Raw genomic sequence first — 20997 nt, 5'->3', positions numbered from 1 at the left:
GAAAGGATGGTCACAACTGCAAGAACTTTAGCTGGATGCTTCGTTAGGGACAGCAAACCAAGCAAAAAAACCTAAACCAAATGAAAACAAACAAAACTTCTTGAGAAACCTATGAAAACACACTGCAACCTATGGTATTACTCTCTTCTTTGTATTGATTTGCCCAAAGTTGGGCCACAGTGGCACCATGCAGGTTTCCATAATAAATTAATTGGTAGCTTTGCTTTTGGTCTGCAAGAGCAGTCTGAACCACTTTGCTTTGACTGTACCTTCCCTGCCCCTTCTCCTCAGCAGCACTGTGACTTCCTAAGGTGCAGCTTAGACACAGCAGGGCAGCTTTACTCCTAGGGATGAATGGGAATACATCTCTGCTTCTTGGTTTTGGTGGGAGACACGCTGAAGGTGATGCACTCTCCCCGAGAACAGATGATTTCAATACTGGCTGGACTTTAAATAAGCCTCCTTTAAAGGGCTGCTCTGAAGCCAGGCGTTGTTCCCTCCTCCTCATGTTTTAGGAACACACATCCTTCCTAATTCATACGTGTCCTCTCTGGACAGATCTTCTGCCCTGAAGGAGGAAGAAACTGGTAAGAAATGGGAAAGGATGAGAAAAATGGGTAGCAGCCCTGCAACTGAGCTTGCATTTATTTCAAATGTGAGTGGTTATCCAACTGCAGTGCCCCACACCCAGGACTTACAGTCTGAGACACAAGTTTGAGCAGATCTTCCATGATCTCATGGTGAGTCTGAGATAGACCGCATCCAGCACTCACAAAATACACAGCTGCATTCCTCCATTGCTCTGACAGCGATTTATGTCAATGAATGTACTGCTGCCAATATGCACTGAGCTCCCACTGCGGATGCCAAAGCTGTGCTCTACACAAAGCCAGGACTGTGTGGTGCCCAAGCACAGCTTGCTATTAGCTGTATTTTCCCTCCATCTCATGGAAGCTTTAAGGGAGCCACTAGGAGAAAAGCAGTAGCATTACAAGTTGTGTCCAACCACTCAATAAACTAACCTCAATTTTTTTATGCAAGTATTGCAACTCAGCAGTTCTACTACGGGATCCCAGAAAGCATGAGACTTTCTTAATTTAGCAAGAGCAACTGCATACTATGTCAGCTACTGAAAATCTCAGTGTACAGCAGAAAATGTTTTGAGTCAACAGACTGAAAACCAAGGCTGCTGGATTTTTATTTGACTTTACAGTATGTTTGATGTTTTCAAGATGAGACTTAAGGAGATGTAGTATCAGATTTGAAATCTTACTTCTCTGTTGAATCTTTCATTATTTTCAGACTGTGCAATATGTTTTAGTTTGATTTCATTTTTTAAAAAATATAAAAAACATGTTTTACAGCTGAGGCTTTATCATGTTCACAGTACCTAAACGTGTACCTAACTTTAAATCAGTGAAGCCAATTGAAATCAAAGGGATAAGGGGGTGTTAAAAAGCTAAGTGTACCCTGAAGTGCTATCCTGAACAGGAATTAGGCTTAAGTATGTGATTAGGTGTCCCTAAAATAAGTCTTCCTTGCCTAATAACAAGCACAGATCACAATATACCTTGTGTATCAAAGGGCAGAAAAAGCTATGTGTCTTGAGGAGAAAGACTGAGCAAAGAAGAACTGGAAGCCTCTGGGCATAAGATGGAATTATTTTATTAGAAGGAAGATTAACACATAGAGGCCAAGGATAAAGTTGAAACTCAAAAGCAATATGAGTCAGGGAAGTTGTTCCAGATGGCAGAGCCATGTGGGATGTGACTCCACCATTTACTGTGGAAATAAAAAGGAAGAAATGAAAACTTAGTGTTGAGAGAGCATATAGGACTGACAAGATAATAAGAAAGAACTGAGAGCAGTAGAAGGATATTAAAGGCAGAGTGATGAAATGAGGCCTTCAGAAATTTTGAAATGCAGCAACACCACTTCAATCAGCCAGTACAAAAAAGGCTCAGTCACTTTGCTTGAGATAAACCTGAATATCTCAAATTTCAGTGCCTGTCCAGAGCACATTCCCTCCCCTTTGGGCTTTGACATACCACATGGACAGCTTCTCAGGAGCATCTCCCCTGTACTGGAGGGACTGACGATTCGCAGTATTCCACTACTGCTGCTTCCACCCCTGCTGGTATGTCCAACATCATAAATTAATAAGACAGAATTATGTCCCATAGTGTCTTGGGCAACTTAAGGCTAATGGGAAATTTTTTAAAGTGAAAATTAAGCTGAATGTAAGTCTTATTACAACTCCTTAAGGGAAGTGGAGGAAGCCATGAGGTCTGGACACTGGGAACTTAATAGGGCAAAACACTGAAAAATGCATTGCAGGGAGCTGTCCCATCTTGTCAGGAAAAAATGGACATGGCATGATCTACATAAATAGGTCTTCTGAACCTCCTACTTCAATGCAAACCGGAGGAACATGAAAATAAACCAAAAAGAATAATAAAGTATGAGCTAATAGACAAAGATCTGAAATTACTCTAGCCAAATTCCCTTTGATTCAAAGATAGGATTTTCAGCCAGAAGTTAGAGGTGGTCTTGCTGGACTAGTTTGTCCATTCACTGCACAACAGCCCAGGCTACCATCCGCAAAATGACTGCAAAGGTAGGTTGATTTGGCAGCCAATGTACGCGCTCTCCAAAACCTCCATTCTCCTCCATGTACACATACACAGGCACATTATGACCTCTTTGGTTTGGTGAGTCTTTTTATTACCATTTATGTATTCAAATGCCTAGCCAAAATGGGCTTTGACCGAGGCCTACAAACCTAATGCCATAGTAGTAATAATAACAAGTTTGATATGAGAGATTCTTATTAAAACAGCAGAGAAGTACACATCACACATATAAATAATCCCTGAAAAATAATTTCAGAGACACGTCTGATCTTGACTTTCTGTACTGAAGGCCTAATCTAAAGTCTATAAAGTCAATAAAAAGACTCAGAGACTTCAAAGCTGACTTTGGGCTACAGTATTTTTCCATGACTGATGCTTTCCAGCCATGTTCCTTCCTGGTCATGGCTCCTCCATTTCAAAGCAACTGAACTTTAAACCTACCTAAACTAACACAGTTGAAAACAACTGACCTGAAGGTAGTTCAAGAGTCTTGGTCTTCACGTAATTACCTTCGCAGAATCCACGGAGCCTGTAGTCAGCTGGCTACTTGTTTACCTGTCCCTTCTTCCCAGTGAAAGGATGCTTACATAAATATCCCTTTTTTAAAAACAAATTCCATTTGCAAATCTCTTCTCTCTTTCAAAGTATAAACTTGTTCTTCCAAGACACAAGATGAATCTGATTGCTTTAAACTATCTTGGCTTTATCTGCGTGTGTAAATGAGACATCTAACTGCTACGGCCATATACATCAGCATGCCAGACACAAAGTAGTGCTAAAAAGCAGGCTGCAACTCTTGCATATCTTTCACGCTTATTCTTTCAGCCTTAGGGATGTTTTCTTGGTTAGTCAACTTTAAATCTACCTACTGTATACATAGTACTATTTAAAAACAGCACTCAAGTGTACAAGATAAACATGTGCCCCCACTGAGTTACTAAACACAAGATAAGAAGTTTGCATCCCTCTGATAATTAGTACTACCATGTAGCTGCCTTCAATGTACAGAGCAACACAAAACCAGAGAGCTGTGCCAAGTATGTAAGAGGCCCTGTGCACCAAAAGGCCAGCACTCTGGAGGCACAAACAGAGCTTTGCAAGGGAGAAATTCAGCAGTCACTAAAACCAGGGCCTGCCAGGCATTAAATGTGTATAATGAGGACAAAGAGAGAATTTCTTCATGAGAACAGGAAGGCTCTCCTACTTGGGATACATGGGTAGAAGCCCCACAGTTAGAGGGAAAGAAGGAAGCTCTAAATTTGCATTTACTGCAGAAGTAAAACGTGAGCAGCGTGGAGGGGAAGGAGCACAAGAGTTTTGCCAAAGGTGCCAGGAAAGATTAAGAGCTCCTTGCAGCAGAGGAACTCAGCTCTGCACAGAAGAGGAGTGAAAACATCCCAGGAATATGAGGAACGTATGTTCAGAGCAGCCAGAAACAAAACCACCACCAGGATTTCAAACTGCAAATTCAATCAGAGCCCTTCTAGTAACACATCCCATTCTACTGAAGAACAGAGAGAGCAGGATTCGTGCTCCACGTTTCTGCCACCCCTCCATATTCATCTGTCTCTGCACCATCTTCCCTCCAGCACCCTCCAACAGTCCAGCCTTGCTCCGCATCCTGCCACACTGGCCTGGACCCTGGGCAAGGGCTGCCACGGCTCGCTGGATGCAGTGGTGGGTCCCAGTGTCAGCCACCACCAAAGACAGTTAGGAAGGGCAGAGCTTGGCTGCCTCTTCCCCCTCGGTGTCAGCACTAACTCATGTCTCTCACTTCCCCTACCTGCTAAGTTTAGCAACAACAAAAATATTTGTAGGAATTTAATTGCCTTTGAGATTCCTACTTCCTGCCAGATTTGGTGGGAATTAGCCAAGACACTCAAGTGTTATGGGAGGGGGGGAATGAGGATGGACAAGCAGACAGACAGACATCACCACCACACACACACCTCACTTCCTTGGAATCCAGGCTACAAACACTCAGGCTCTGGAGCAGAAATACTCATGAAAACATTTCATAATGCTTTACCAAGGAGTGATATCAGTATCATTATCTCCATTTTATGGCTGCAGCACTGACTGGTCATGACACACCTCAAGTCACCCATCAGATAGCTTTTCCATCTGGCTCTGCCACTATGTCTCCTGACTGGAAGTCAGTGACCTACCGGTAGAGTCATCCCAAACTGAGGGCTGCACAAGAGGGAAGGGCTGCAGGAGTTAATATGTGAATATCTCAACAGCAGCTAGTCTCTTTGCAGACAGGAAGGAAAGGGAAGAATTTTAAAGGTACAACAAAACCCAAGAAATGCAATTCTCCTTCCAAAAGGCAACATCTGCCTCCACCAGGTTCAGTGGACTAGGCGTTGTAGATGCATTTCATGGAAAGGCAGCATAGGACAAGACTTACTGCAACCAGCATACACCACAGAGATGATTGCTTAAATTAAGAAACAAGCCAGAACCAAAAAGGAAACCCAAAGAAGTCTGAGCAAGGGAGAAGGTGGAATCTGAACTCCAGCTTTCTGATAGGGTATCTTCTCAAACTCCTGGGGGACCCAATCTAAGAAACCCGTAATGTTACCACTGCACTTCAAATTTAGCCATGCTTAGCACTATTCAGCCAAACCTTACCAAGGCTAAATTTTTACCATTTTCCTTTGTTCCCTTCGCATGTGAAAGGATAAAGTAATCGGTAATCAGTCAGGAATCATTTAAATGATTCCTTATTTATTAAAACAATGCAATTTCTCTTGTCTTATCTATTAGGTTTCAAATTTTGCATACCAGAATTCTCACCAAGGGAAGAATATTCCTATTATCACCAGCTGAATCTAAAAAAAAATTAGAAAATAAGAAGACAGGAATTATTGAATTTACTTTTTAATGCAAGAAATGTTATAAAAGAGCAGCGTGAATTGCCATTTTATTTCTCTAATTGCATATCCTCCTCTGTATCTCCTCCTTTCTTATTGTTTTCAGGTAAAGATCAAGGATACAATTTCTCCCCTGCTCCACCATAAAACAGAAGGCAAGTAATGAGCTCAGCAACACTTGACCTCTGCCATCAGTGTCCTACCTGCTGTCAGCCTGTTCAACATCAGCAGGGTAGAAATGCCTCAGACTGGATACCGCAAGCTCTCCCACACTGCTGCCATTACTAGTCTCAAGACTGATGGTCCACACAGATAATTACATTTGTAGTGACAAACACTGCTTGAGATCAAAGTTTTTGCAGTGTTTGTTTTGAGCTGCTGCATAGCTACCACTCCAAGTTACTGCACATTAATGCAATGTCAAAAAAAGTACCATGTAATGATGTCAAGACACAGAGTTGCCCTCATTTTGTGACTTCCTTCATCAAGGTACCAAATTCTCCTTCCCGGTACACCTTTGAACTACATTAAAATAAATTAAGTCAAAGGATGCTATCAGAAAGGAAAGACTTTCAAGAATGCAGTAGTTTGATACATGGGAATGGTTCCCCAAATGAGTGCTCCTCTCACTCTGCTGCAAGCATGACCATACCATCTGCTCTGATCAGGCAGGTAGGCTGGATGAGAGCCACGTGCAGCATCTTCAAGGGTCAACTACTGTTTAGATAAGGCACTGGTCTGACTAAGAGCCATGAGAAAGCCTCCTACAGTCTCTGTTCCATTAAGACAGTTTACAGACAATCATCAATCTGCAACTCCTCGTCCCCCACACCATCCTTGCCAAAACAAAAATGGAAAGACAAAAAACCCCACAGAACCAAAAAGAGATGCTTTAATATGACAAATCTTTTCTATACCCAATCACTTGGATTTTCCAGCACAATACAGGCACTGAGGATGAACTCATGTGAGTGCAATTTCAGTTTCAGCTACACCAATACCAGACCAGCTTTGCACAACCATAATCAGATAGTTTGCCTTGCTCTTTGCAACATTTTGAAGACCTGAAGGAACGTTTAAAAAGAAATGCCTTCATTGAGCTTAAATGCATTATGCCATAAGCCTTAAAATACCAACTGTAACTCAATTAAGGACCATTTATCCTGCTCCCATTTGCTTTCCTGAAGAAGCAATCACCACTGCTTTACACATTACCTTTAGCACTGGTCTCATCAGACAACAGGCTTTGTGTTGGCATGGTGGTTTCCCTCTTTGACCACGTATAAACACCATTCCCTACTGCTTCGAGGCTCCAGCCCTGACACGCCAGACAGCCTTAAGAGCACATACAGGTCAACAAGTAGGCTCAGGGCTCAAGTTTCTAACAGAAAAAACAGCTACTACAGGCCTATGGGGGCCACAGGGTGCAAACACTGGGATTCATCCCCTGCCACTAGCTGTCCAGTGCTCTTTCATCTGTCACTCTCCACTTTCAATCCCAATGCAGTTGTTTCAGTGAACAAAGCTCTTCCTGCTCTTTCAAACCATTTTTATGCACTTAATAGGTACAAATCTGGGAGGAACTGGGAACTGCCAGTCCCAATCTGACCAAAGAGCAACATTAAATCTGCAATACTGATTGAGTTGTCCTGTTAAGGTGTTCCTGGCAAGATCTTATTAGGCAGCTTGAGTGAAACCAGTAACTAATAGTCATGATTTAAAACTGATGAAATACCTGCATTGAAAAGTTATCTACGTACTGTTTTCACGTGTGGTTTATACAAAACAGACTTCCTCTAGAAAATGCAGAGTACAGCTCAGTCTGAATCTAGCCTGTCTTATACATGCTCCAGGGGTGCAGAGCCAGCACACATCCATTCGCAAGAGCAAAACACATCCTTCTAGTACTAGACACACTAAGCCAGTGTTTACACACTGATCTGCTAATAAGCAGACCCGGGAATTCCAGAACACAAGATTTATATTTATTACTATTTTACATTACCACAGAACGTGCCAAGTTCAGGCACTTTGAATTATGAGAGCTGCTATTGCACATTCCCTTATCAGTCTTTCACACAACTGCATTACTGAAGCATCCTGATAAAAATGTCTAAAATGTCTGCTATGTTTTAAAACAGCAAACTCTTCCATTTCAGCTCTGACCCAGCCATTTCAGTCAACAAAGCTCCTTCTACTCTTTCAAAACAATTTCTACTCACTTAATGGTTGCGATCATACTGAGTGTCTGGGAAACTGCTACTCCCAAAAATAATACAGCACAGCTATTTATTCATGGTACTGGCTTGACGTGATATTTTGAAGACTACCATTTCGCAATATGGAATGAAACATGGACACCCATCTTTTGACAAGAGATCTAACTATCACACTTCAGGCTTCATACGCAGAACATTAACGCACCTTTTAAATGAAGAAAATCAGGAAACCATGCAACTAAAACAAACAACTTGCCAAAACCAGCATACGTTTTTACACTTGCTTTTACATTCCCAGGCTCACTAAGATCAATGTATATATAGATAGGCATGTGTGTATACATATGCATTTACTCTCAACTGCATTTCTCAGGAAGGTGCCAGTCAGAGGAAGAACAGTCAGGAGTGTAAAAAGCCATTTCTACTATAACGAGCAAAAATAGTTTTATTTGTTGCCATTTTGGGGTTGTCAGGGTTTTTTTATTGTTTCTTCTAAAAACCTGTCTTCTGTAAGCTCCGTCAATGCCTTTGAAACAGTATTTGATAGCAAACTTACCTAAATTGCAATAGTTACAGCTCCAACTGAATGTTAAAACACCGTATTATAAAAGTCATCTACCCCTCCACTCACTTCACTCTGCAAGAATCCCACTTGGGAAGGAAGAAGAAGGGAGAAGTGGAATGGGGAAAGCACAGCTAATTAGTGAGGTTTCACAATCTAATTCAACCTGCCAACCCATTTTTCTGCCAGTCCTACACACATAAATAGGATGAAAAGCAGAAAGTCCAAGTTCTTCACATTTTTATTCCTCAGTCTCACCATTTCTGATTGTCTGCCTGGATACTTGTGTCTCCTCAACCCTCCCTCACCCTTGAAGCTCCAGACCACCACCTCCAGAACCAGGGAAGTCATTCACATGCAACAAAACAAAGAGGACAGAAGACACCTAGCAGCACATGCTTTTCTGAGAGCAAGGCAGCTACGGACAGTTAGTTGTTCAAGATCTTCCCTAACACTTAGTACCCTTACTGTGGTCCCAGCAAGCCACCCAAGGCTGAGTGATTCTTGACAGCACATCCAATAAAACTCCAGGAAATACCTGTGCTGCACAGCCACATGGCACAGATTCACGGGCTTGTGCTGAGTGGGCTCAGATATTTATAGGGTACACTGCAGGGCAAGGCTGTACAGACACACTTGTTTGACTCTCACCAGTGTCAAGGCAGCACCCTGCTCAGTCTAATTAGCATCATCAGAGAAGATGTAAGGGGAGAAGCAGGGCTAATTAACCTGAGCAAAGCACCTTGTCAGCTTGGGAATCTCTGCACGGGACTTGGATGCACAAATACGCGTAGCCATCGTGACTGAGCCTTTCTTACTCCCTGCAGTCTGCAGGTATTTCGTTATACCCAAGAACTACTTACTGCTGAAGCAACATGCCTTGTCATCTCAGAGAAGAGTGGGGGGACTCTTCAGTTCTTAATGCTGCTTTTTTGAAGCGAAGAACCACAGGGGTCTTACAGATTGATGCGTGATGCTTTCTCCCATTGCATGTGCTTGGGCAGGTAACTCAACAGTCTTCCTTTGCATAATCTTTTTTGAGAGAGGAAGATCCTATTATGCTTGTCATGTATTTGTTTTTTTCTATTTCCTTGTGTAGCTTTCTAGGTAGCTAAAGAAAAGGAGAGGAAGAACACAGTGCTAACAATAGTTTCACTACTTCACTGTACCCTCCCCATCTCAAAATACTCTCCAGATGGAAAGAGTTTATTTGTAAGTACGCAAGCAGAAGGATGACTGAAGAAAAGTGATAATTACATTAGAATAATAACAACAAGAAAACCCAGAGCTAATGAAGACTGCCTGCTTCATTTAATTTGAGAAGAGACTTCACCCTATAATGAAGACATATAAAGCTCTGCAGCTCGCTCACCCTTTCTACAAATGTCATCAGGAGCAGTAAGATTGCTCACTAAGCCAAACCCCTTCAGTTGAACTGGTTTGACTGGTCAATGGTAACAAGAAGGAAATGCTTGTACTTATATCTCCTTGATCACTCTGCAGGCTATCCCTCAGGCTGAATAAAGATAGTTACACAAACATTTTAATGGATCTAGTAGAAGTAAAAAAAAATAATCCTGGTAATTCTCACCGTGAATCTAACGGACGTGTCTTAACTCAGAAACAAGTTACGAGGACCTTTCCACCTCAAACAGCAGCACATAACACAGACTGAATGACAGAGAGACATGATTTTGCCTTTTTTCCCCCATACGAAGCTGATTCTTTAACAAAGTCACTTGCAGTGCACGGTTTTACAAGAAAACAACCAACACTCCTTTCCAAAAATGTAAAATAGACCCAAAGCACTTTAACTGTGAACATGAAAAGTGTTAGCTCCCCCAGTGTTCTTCCTGTTGCTCCACCGAGTGTCAAACTCACTTTTACTTCATCAGAGCTTCATGTTACCTGAGGTTTCTTTTTGTGATCTATTTGCATCACAAATGCTAAATCAAGCTGTTGAGAAGAAAAGTTTTATCTACCAGAGACAAACTCCTGGCAGCTGAAGCCTTAAAGCCAAAATTTGCCCGCTGCCTCCATTGCGGACACCTCTCCATTGTAAGGAATCTCCATAGCTCTGGTCACAAATGCCCACCCATCAGGGAAGCCAAACCACATTTTGCCCAGCTTCTTTCAACTGGCACATCTTTTGTAATGCTTTAGCAGGATTCACTGCAGTCCAAACATTGAAAGTGAGACAAAGGGAATTTATAAATCACCACCCCAATTCTGACTGAAGGTTGCCTGGCACAGAAACCCACAAATAACCTTCCTCTCCTCATCTAACGCAGCCCTCACTCCCCAGATTTCTTCTATTACTAGTGCAATAACTTGGTAATAACTTGCACTAGTGCAATAAACTTCATCTGCCATAGTGGGGAGGGTTTTTCTATTATTTAAAGAGCTGCCAGGAAAACCCATTAGAAATAAATAAAGGACTACAGCATCTCAGGTTTCCTTAGCCTGTCTCTAGTTCTGACACCTTAACAGTGAAAGAAGCTAAGAGCAATCCTAGCAACTCGCTTCTTTATCTTCTTCCTCTTGACCTTTGTGCCATCAGGTGCCTCTGAAACATTCATCAGTGTCTGCAGCTGGAAACACCAATGCCGATTTACAACTAGAAACATAAAACTCACTGAGAAGGAACACTGATAGCATCAGTGCCGGTTTGTCTAAGACTATCTAATACTCATTCCCAACATAAGCATCCATGGTCAATGTGCCTGGCAGGCTGCAAACAAACCTGGAATAAATATGAATGAACAAGTTGTTCAGAATAGTATTCTGCTACAAAGGGCGCATGATCCCTTTTAATTAACCTACCAGAAGCAGCAGCCTTTCCTTTTGAATGCATGCTCCAAACAGTAAATGGTAAAACCCCTCCCCTCTAGGAGATCTTAATTTATATTCTCTTCCTTCTGCTGCTGCCACCAATATTATCAGCTTTGAGAGAAGCATCAGCAGGCTACTAGATACTGTTAGGGTCAGTGTAGGCACAGTAAACCAGCTCACCAGTGATGCTCACTAACACAGCAGTACAACAAAGGAGCAGTGAAACAGAGGAGAGGCAGAACAGCAGCAGCAGAAATATTCTCACAGGCAAGGGACACCTGTGTTTTGGTCAGCTTCACCCCAGACACAACTTGCAAATATTAGAGCAGCTTTGGACCAAGGAGTGCTGCAAGCAAGGACTTGAAGTTTCTCCAGTCGACACCACTGAGTTAGAAACAAAAGCAACCATAAGCTACACTGTTGAACTACAGGAGATGCTTTGCTCTCATGGACCACAATGCCACCACCCTGGTATTGTAATCATTAACAAACACATTCACCTGCCCTCCTTCCTGCGTTTACTCGCTCCAATGCACTCGTACGGTCTGGACTTCTCTAACGCCAAATCATGAAACAAAGCTGACAGAGAAAAGCTGGGGCAGCAGTTAAAGTGGCTGCCAAAGAGAAATCTGTTTGCTCAGGCAAAAGCTGTTCTCAGTCCAAACATGGGAGTCGTAATCTTACAGCCATTTGCTTGGAAGACAATGAAGGAAGGCAGAACAGACTGGGAAACCACAGCTTGCCACGGTAAGAGAAGAGAACAATCTTTGTGCCCAGATTTCTTTGCTCTGCAGGGTAAGTTTTACAAAGCTGACAACCGGTAGCAACATGTAGTGGCCCCAGGCATCATGCCTGCCTATCAAAGACTTGGATTTTAGCCCTGGAGAAATTACAACTTCTCAGTTCTCTGGAAGCTGTATCGGCTGAGAAGAAAGCAAGAGAGTAATGAATGACCTAACTAAAAATTATTTTAATACACAGATTGCATACTGTAAGCCATAAACTTAGGGGTGCAGGGAGAACTGGGGGAAGAGAGGAGGAGGAAGACATCTTCTATTTGACAGGAACAGCACAGCCACAAATTACAAAAGGCAACCAACTGGGGCTGCTACAACAGCAAAGTCATTTACTGGAGTGCTAGGGGCTGGGGCACTGAATGGAAAGTGTGGATCCAGCAGATAAGCCCTGGAGACAAAGAAGGAAGAAGCTCAGCAGTCCAGGCTGGAAAAGACAGACAGGTTAGGAAGTTGCGAGTCGAGGAGTCAGCCAGCAGGAATGTGGAGAAGAGAGAGGTAAATCCAAGGAAGCTGCACAGATGTGAATAAAAAGGCATTTGGCCCCAAGTCAGTCCCTGAGCGCTGATGGCTTACGGCCTCATCACTGCACATCCTTCTGCAGGACTCAAAGCCACCGTGGCCACCTCTGCTGGGTGGCTGAGGCAAGCAGACACATCCCAGCTCTCACACACTGTCTGCAGGTGACCGTACACTGACCATACAGGAGATCCCCCGCCGCTGAAACAGCTCGGTTGCTGTGGGGCCCCGAGGCAGGTTTGCCGCCCATGCACTCAGAGGATTGCGGCTTCGGGGCCGGGAGAAGGGGTGAGCCAACCTGATGCACGAAACACCTACTACCGCCCCCTTCGCTTGTGCACAGACACAGTAGCTCCGCTGTATTTCTGCAACATCCATTTTAATCTAATGTTCATTAGTTAAAATAAACTGCCAAACTGAAGGCCCAGAGTTACAGTCAGAGACTTTTTTTTGAAGCCCTGCAGGAGACCTAAACCATTTCAGCTTCCTCTCCCAAATGTAAGCCTTGAGCCGTTCTTGTCTGGCCAGCAGAAGCATGTGACGTGAAATAAAAGCCAGGAAATAAGACTTTCTGAATAAACATTTATTTGGTGAGAAATACTTCTGATTTTTGGCAGAGAAATGTCAGAAACCTGAAGCCCTATGTATAGCATGCCTACAGAGTGTAATTTCTATTTAAAGGGAAGCTGCAGCTGTCTGTAGCTCTTAATGAAGAATAATGCCTGGTAATAAATTACTGCCATTTCTAAAAGACATTTCTCAAATGACAGCGATTTTTCCCTTTTTCCCTCTCCCTATAAATACCGAGTGGCATGCACTGGGCAGTTATTTGGAAGAATGGACACACACAGCTCTCTTTTGTCTGCAGCCTAGTAATTTCTGTAGAAAACCATGAAGTGGTTTAGCATACGGATACCAAAGCGATTCAAAAGCGAAGACGTTCAAAAACATTAAGGCTGCCATCTGTCAAAACTTCCCATCACGCTCTTCCAAGGTGTGCACAGCTCATCACTGAACAGACACTGGGCATCGCTTCCAACCATGCCACAAACCCAGCGCTGAGGTTCAAGGCGCGGGAGACAGCCGCTCACCCAAAACCACCATAAAAGGCTCGCTAACGTTCAATTTTCATTACTTGTGTGTGCGTCCTCTCCGAGGGGCTGCCGCAGCGGCAGTGTGGGCAGGCGGAGAAGGCGATGCTCTGCGGAGAGGGTACACCCAGGCTGCTGCCAGCCTGGCCGGGCGGCTCAGAAAGCGGCACTGACATCAGCTCCAGAAGCTGTCGCTTCCAGCCCCACCGCAGGTCCAGGTGCCAGGAAAAACAGCTGGCAGCCAGAGGAGTACAGACGAGATAGGACCAGGGTGAAAGGAGCAAGGAGGGCCAAGGAGTGGAGAAAGGAGGTGGCAGCTCAAAAAATGGGATGGGACCGGGGCTAAGCCTTGTGCAGCTGCAGTCCCCCAAGACCCTCTCCAGGGTCAGCTCTTACAGCAGCAGGTTCCCACCGAAGGTGGGTACGGAAAGCCTGTTGGAGTGAGAAGCGGGGATGTTTACTATCCTGCCATCTACAGTTTGCCCAAAATAACAGCTATAGATACGAGATCAACTGGAGATGTTTCAGTTATTGACACATACTGGATTTAGAGATTTATTTTCCATTTCCCACAAACTGTGCCAGAGGTTTTCGCATAAGCACAAAAAAAAAAAGTGAAGAAATGCCTGCAAGTGAGGAACATGAAGAGTTTATTCATTGCTCCTGTCAGAATGTGTTTGTGCTTGTGCAGCTACCACTCCGAAAAAGCTGCGACGTATGTTTTCAGGATGGAAAAAACCCCTCAGGATACCTAAATACTACCAGAAAACTACAAAACTGTATGCTGGAATTTGCAAGGTACCCCCCTGCAAGACCAAAGGAGCCTCGCCTCGCTTCATCTTTACCCCTCGCTAAGTGAAATAAATGTTCCTCCTTAACAAATCCTCCTGACATCCCTTTTTCTCTCTGCAAAAGAGGAATATGGACTCGATTTGTACAAGCTCTGCTATTCCAGAAATGTGCTTCATCCGAACGAGGACAGCGAGAAATTTGTACTGTTTAGTAAACAGGCAGTTTCTAGGTGGATACAAGATGCTGGTCCCAATTTACTGCCCCCCTCCCTCCTCACACCCCCCTTCCTCTGAAATTTGCCTGAGTGGCAGGAGGAGGCAGCGGAAGGGATGGGAACAGCTACCGCTTGCAATGGGAAAGGTCTGATTGCCTTCCGCACATCTTAACGTGACAAGACCCTGCAAGCACTCAGGGAAGAGAGAGCAGTTATTTTTCAGTAAAATCATTATATGCCGGCATTTCCTTTCAGCAGAAACACCATCCCTCCTCATCTCTGGTATTCGTGTCTCCCTGAGAGGATAAAGGAAAGATGGGAGGGGAGAGGAGGAACCTGGCCAACCGCCTCCTTCTTGCAGCACTGTCCTCCCAGCAGAAGCCAGGTGACAAGAGGAACCTCTAAAGAGCTCTCCATCACCTATGAATGACTCCCCGGTGCCAGGGTGAGAGCCGTTCTCAAGAGCACTTTCTTTCCATCTGTACCTGGTGAGAAGAGTGCTGCTTTTTCCACACAAACCTGGGCCTCATGAATGTAATTCGGGGTTTTGGCACCACAATAGCAGACCACCATGCTGCACTTTATGTGGGCTCATTTAGGACAGGGCAGAATGTAATAATCACAGAAACAGCATCTTCGACAGATACTCCATCCCCTGTAATGGCTGGTGATTGCCTCCTTCTCTCATGCAGTTTATCTGGCTGATCTGGCACACCACACACCTTAGAGGACCCAGGGAACGCTCTCCTTGGCATGAGGTGGTGCTGCTGTTGCAATCAGGGGAGGTAATTGCAACATCTTGAACAAACATCTCCTGTTATCCCAACAGCTTTGCATGCTAGGACAGTTTTTTATTATTATTATTATTATTTAAGACTGCCCTCCTCTGCTCTAGGATGTCAGCGTGCAAAGTAAGCCCTTGTGGTTTCAAAGAAGCCTTTCAAAGTGTGGGAATGAGCTGATATGGCCACATCTGCTCAGTTACATAGAGAGTGAGAAGCTCCAGGTCTCAGAGGCCCCTTATTCATCTTAATGAGTTACTAACTTGGCAGCTTAGTGGTACTAGTAACTAACAACTCCAAATGTCAGCTTTGTTAACTATTTCACTGTAGATCAAAGCATGTGGGAAAGGGGAGAGATGATGAAGATTTTTCAGTGTCTTCTCTAACCTTTATTTTGCAAGTGGCTCTTGGGAAAGCTGCACTGCTTAGACTCTGTCTCAGTCTGCTGCCTGAACCCAAAGGGAAAAGCAGAGCAAAGGAAGGCATCCAAATTTCAGGGAGCTAGACGGCATGCCCAGCAATCAGAAAATATATTTATACGAAATTTATGGAAAGTGCAAAACCTAATTTTCTCAAACTAGAAGAATCTGCAGCTGTTTAATCACTACTAACATCTTGAAGGACCACTGCATACTTTCGGCATAAGGATTTAAATACTAACTTACATAATTTTTAAATTCCCATGGTTCCTTCTTAAGACAAAAATAAGGATTATTTTCAAACCTGGCAGGCAGAGAATTCTTGTTTTCCTCTGTTTGTGAGGATGTTTACATTTGATCTTAACACATTTGCCCATTTCAACCCAGAAAAGCAGTGGGCTTCATGAGAAAAACAATGAACATAAAAATATTTCTGCCTTCTCTTTAGCCATCCCTCATGGGAACAGTTTCTTTTATTAAATGCTGCAGCTGGATCAGGGTCTTGGTTATATGACTGTGTTTCCCTCTGAAAGGTGTGTTCCAATTCCCACGAACACAAACCTCCGAGAGGAGCATTTGTATTGAAAATACTCAAACTAATACAACAAACTGATCAAAGCAATAGGAGTTTGGAACACCAGGCAGAAATAACCACATTTGCATTCCTCTAATTTGAAAGTGGCCAAATAATTTCAGCCATTGTATGAGCATGTAGAAAACTCCTGAATCTGACCTGTAGATTGCTGAACTGTTATCTATAATATTCTTCATTCTTCTTAGGTTACACAGCCCTTCAAATGCAGGCTTACATATTTAACTAAAAAACAATGGTAATGTGTTAAGTAACTGCGGCAGTCTAAGGAAAAGAAACCCAGCATCTTTCCTTAGGTAACACTATTCTGCCCTTGAAGACATTATAAGAAAGAAAAAAATGAGAGAGGGAGAGAACTTCAAATCTGGCTTTGCAGACACAGCCAGACACACCTACCTGCCTTTGGTTTCAGCAAAGTGAAAAGATGCTCAGTACATCACAGGAATGGGAGCAAACACTACAGTGCAGATACCACCCCCCAAAAGACACAACTGCAAGTACATGTTATTGCTGCTAGGAACTCACAACATTCACTATGTTCTTCTTCGGGGAATTCTGGATTATCCTTTAGCATGAAGATTTTTCATAAACTGCCGGATTGTTCACAGGTCCTCACTGGCTTTCCTCTTCCAAATAAAGTAAGATAGAGCTGTAAAAGAAAAGCAAAACAAAGTAAGAAAGGAAATCAAGGAATAAAAAGAGGAATATCCATAAAGCTGTTTAGCAAATGAACAATTGATTCCTACATCTCCTTGAAGCAAATGCATTTTTAATGAGCTCCCAGGATGGCGATTCCAGTACAGAGTGAGTGTACATCAAACACTGATCTAGGATAGGAAGAGTCATTTGCTCTGTACTTCTTATTACCAACAATTAAAACCCAGTTCAGAGTTGCTGAGGCAGACATATAATTAAAATAGTTCTTGGATACTTCTGTTGCCATAACAAGAGGAAGAAAAAACTACTCAGGGTTGTTGTTTTGAAAAGTGTCTGCAAACAGAGCCCACGGTGTGCAGAGAGACCCACACAGGAAGTTTTTTCTTCTCAATGAACTCCTCTAAGGGGACGCAAACACCTATCTGTTTCTGTGGTTATCTGTAATATTGCAACAGAGGAGTACTGAAACCAAAAATACATACACACACACACACACACTTGCTATTCCTCAGTGGGAAGTATTTTTCACATCTGAGATTTTTAATATCGTGCAGTTCTTTCATACTTTTTTTTGGACAGAATTTCTTTGTGGACCAACTCTTTATTTTTTTGACCTACTGTGCAAGGTATCAGACTATCCTCAGCCTTTCTACTGGGGTCTGGGAAAACTGCTGCACTTCATTTTATGTGAACTCCATGCAGAATACTTAAAATAGAGTGCGTATTTCCACAGGGCCCAAACTGAACACGTTTTCCTTCAGCCAGGTTCCCATGGTCTACTTGTGCTTCCTAAATTCTTAGTTTCACTTTGTGCCAGAAACCTTTCCTATCTTCTTTACATAAGGCTCCTCAAACATTTCACATGCAATTGCAGCATTCGTGCACACGGATCCCATCCTATCAGTGCTGTGGTGGAATCCATGTCCCTCTCTTTACTTTCAGTGGAGGAAACCAGGCAATCTAGAAAATTATTAATTTGACCTATCTTAAGCATCTGCTTTAGGACCGAATGAATCACTCTCTAGAAAGGTCTGCTCCTCTCCCTCCATAAAGTGAGTCTAGACACTGAGCTCAGATTAGATGGCGACAGATGAATGCAGATGAATCTCACCCTATGTGAAGACAGGAAACAAGTCAGACAGATGGACAAGAGCAGTTCATGGGTGAAGAGCAGAGGGAAGGCAATACAATGATAACTATTAAAAAAAAGTTTACAGCCCTGACACAGTCTGTTTTGATTGAACATACAAAGCAACAACAACAAAACCTTCCAAAATGCAAACCAGTATTTGCCCAGCTGATCCAGCTTTGGTGTAAGACTACTCCAGGATTTACTGGCTGAGGCTAAGCCATCACAGAGCAGCCTCCACGAACCAGCATGCAGCTGGCTGGGACTCTCCAAGGCGCACTGGCAATGATGATGATGACCACTAGTCTCAGTTACATGCGTCTGTCCTTTCCCTGATGGATTGTAGCAATGCAAGATACCTGTTACAAAAGTATTCCCAGCTTAAGAGACTCTGAGCTGAAAGTACCGCTCCTGCGTGACAGAGGCACTACAACCTCAAGATCCTTCAGATACCCAGGCCCTGGCTACACTTCCAGGAATTTGGTCAACAGCTTCTTTCCTCTACTAAAATGGGACTCTGCTGCTTATCTGACAGAGGAGCATACCATCAGACATGACCTCACAAGCTTTTTAACTCTAGAAAGCAGACCAAAAAGACAAAAAAAACCCAAACCTATTTTTAAGTTAACCCTTAAAATTCTGCTTAACCCAAACCAGTTTATTTTCAAGCCATTTATTTTTTTCTTTAAATTATGTGAATCTCAAGATTTAAAAAAAAAAAAACAACCAAAAAACCAAGGTCAAAATATGCAAACCATTTTGTTTCTAAGTGTTAAAATGAAACATTTCAGCATTTTCAAAATTATTTCTGATTTTTCCCCCAATAATCTGGCAATCCAAAAATCTCCTAAAAATTCCATTTTTTAATCTTCATCTCTTGTCATTCAACATTCAGGGGAACCTGAAAATGGGGGTCCAAAAAACCTACAATAAATATTTAGTGTTAATGCCAAAATTAGACGACTTCCAATTACTTTTAGTAAGAGTAGGGAAGTTTACTCCATGCACACCTTGTCTCCCATACCATATATTGCAGCTCCTACTTGCACGGACTCCTCCGAGCCTCCCTGGAGAGTCAGCTGTATGTAACATCGGGCTGAAACCCACCACACTCAGTGAAAGTCCTTCCACAAACTTCATCAGGCAGGACTAGGATTTTGATTCTGTTCGAGTTAAACAAAGCTCCAATTGCCTACACAAGGGCTCCAATCGCTGAAACAGGAGCAAGCGTTGCGTGCTAAGTATGCGGTTATCTTGCTATCAGTCTGGAATTTGTCTTGCAGACCCCTGCTAGTGTGTGGACACAGGAACAAGTCACAAGCAGCATCTGTGCGATTCAGCGCAGTGGTACTCTGTGGCAGATATACTTCTTCATGCACTCTTATTTCACAGGAAAGCTGACATGAAGCAAGGTAGCCTAGCCCTCAGGGAAAAAAGGGTGAGAGACCTTGTATTTACCATAGGGTGCCTTTGCACCATGCACACAGCCAGTTATTATGGAGCAGATGATGCGCTGTAAATTCACAAGCTACTTTAATCTGCTTCAACTTGCTCACTTGACCTTACCCGTAGGCACTTCTTTCTGCAAGGGGCAAGGCACGTCTGCCTGCAAATGTTCCCAGACATTTTTATGCTTAAGATTTAAAGACACCATGGCACAAACTTCAGGACATACAGGGAGAGATACACTACTTCCTGAAGCACAATCCTTGCCTGAAGAGCAGAGCACTCATTCCGTATTTGGGATGATCTTTTTGCTATGCAGGTCTAATGGGCTGTGATGACATCCTCTTCTTGGAACATGCAAAAGCATCATAACTTGGAGGGACCATCAGCGAAGGCCGGTTTGCAGTACAACTAGGTTTTAACCAGGCTTTGCAACAGAAGTTTCAACATGATCAATGAATCATTATCGCATACACAGTTACCGATCACATCTTGGCTATAAATGGGAAATGTTACACAAGGAAGCTGTTTTTCATGGTTGGCTATTCAAATATCACAGCACAGCCCTGCCTTTGAGTGTTAAAAAGGACACTGAGTTGACAGATTAGAAGTGTAATTGAGAGGTGAACAGACCTCAAATCAAAGAACATGGAAGTACTTCTTAGAAGTATTTAGATACTAAAATTGGACCCCAGGGCAAACAACAAATAAGGACCATAGTACAAGTGAGCAACTGCAAATTGGCAAAACTGAAAACCAGAAGTTGGCTCTGTGCAATACCCTGTATTTATTCCAAGAAAAGGTCATGCTCTCCATCTTGCTTTGAAGAGCAGGTAGTGAGAGATCACCATTTTTCTAGTCCTTTCCTGCAGGTTTTTAATTGCCATTCCTTGCTCTCTTGCATCACGTAATTTGGTTTTCCTAATTCACAAATCAGCATAAGCTAATAAAACTGTTTAAGAGACAGCAGCGTTGTTCCCAACTTGTTTCGTTGTTTGCTATTATCCCACAACTAATCCTTCAACTCAAATAAAACTGTAATTCATTTCCTTCTTTATTCTCCCTCTGCATGAAACAGTTTTAGACAGGTTCAAGCCTGCCCACCACAAATGGGAAAGACGAGGTTGTATTTTCCTGGAGCGTGTGCTATTTCAATTATCTAATGTGCATATTATCTATCATGTCAGAGAAAAACTTCTAAATTATTTTCAACAGATTTAGCTGATTTTACACATATAAAAAAGATTCTAATGGAAATGAAAAAAAAAACAAACCAAACCAACCACAAATCAACCAACAATTAACTATCTTTTAGATTTCAAGTTAAGAAAAGCTTCTCTACACCAGCCATGCCAAACATTACCCATCTGAAAATCTCCTGACATTTTGTCTAGTGTAGAGGCTGCTCCTGATGGGGCTGAGTCATCTTTACATTAACTG

General features: G+C 42.9%; 1 protein-coding gene across 16 annotated transcripts in view; it reads right to left on the bottom strand.

The window, feature by feature from the left end:
- ATXN1 (ataxin 1) overlaps positions 1-20997 on the bottom strand; it is a 229353-nt gene that overhangs the window by 76747 nt on the left and 131609 nt on the right. For 15 of the 16 annotated variants that reach the window (XM_049824135.1, XM_049824145.1, XM_049824139.1 and 12 more), the window contains one exon: positions 16851-16974. The gene's annotated coding sequence lies outside the window, so the exon portion shown is untranslated. Of the gene's footprint in view, positions 1-5420; positions 5440-16850; positions 16975-20997 lie in introns of those variants that run through there. The other variant, XM_049824157.1, reaches the window with a different exon arrangement.

The sequence above is a fragment of the Accipiter gentilis genome, chromosome 20 (genome assembly GCF_929443795.1).
Source record: "Accipiter gentilis chromosome 20, bAccGen1.1, whole genome shotgun sequence".
Taxonomy (NCBI): domain Eukaryota; kingdom Metazoa; phylum Chordata; class Aves; order Accipitriformes; family Accipitridae; genus Astur; species Astur gentilis.
Note: the sequence above shows the minus strand (reverse complement) of the source record. Positions and strands in the feature narration are given on the sequence as shown.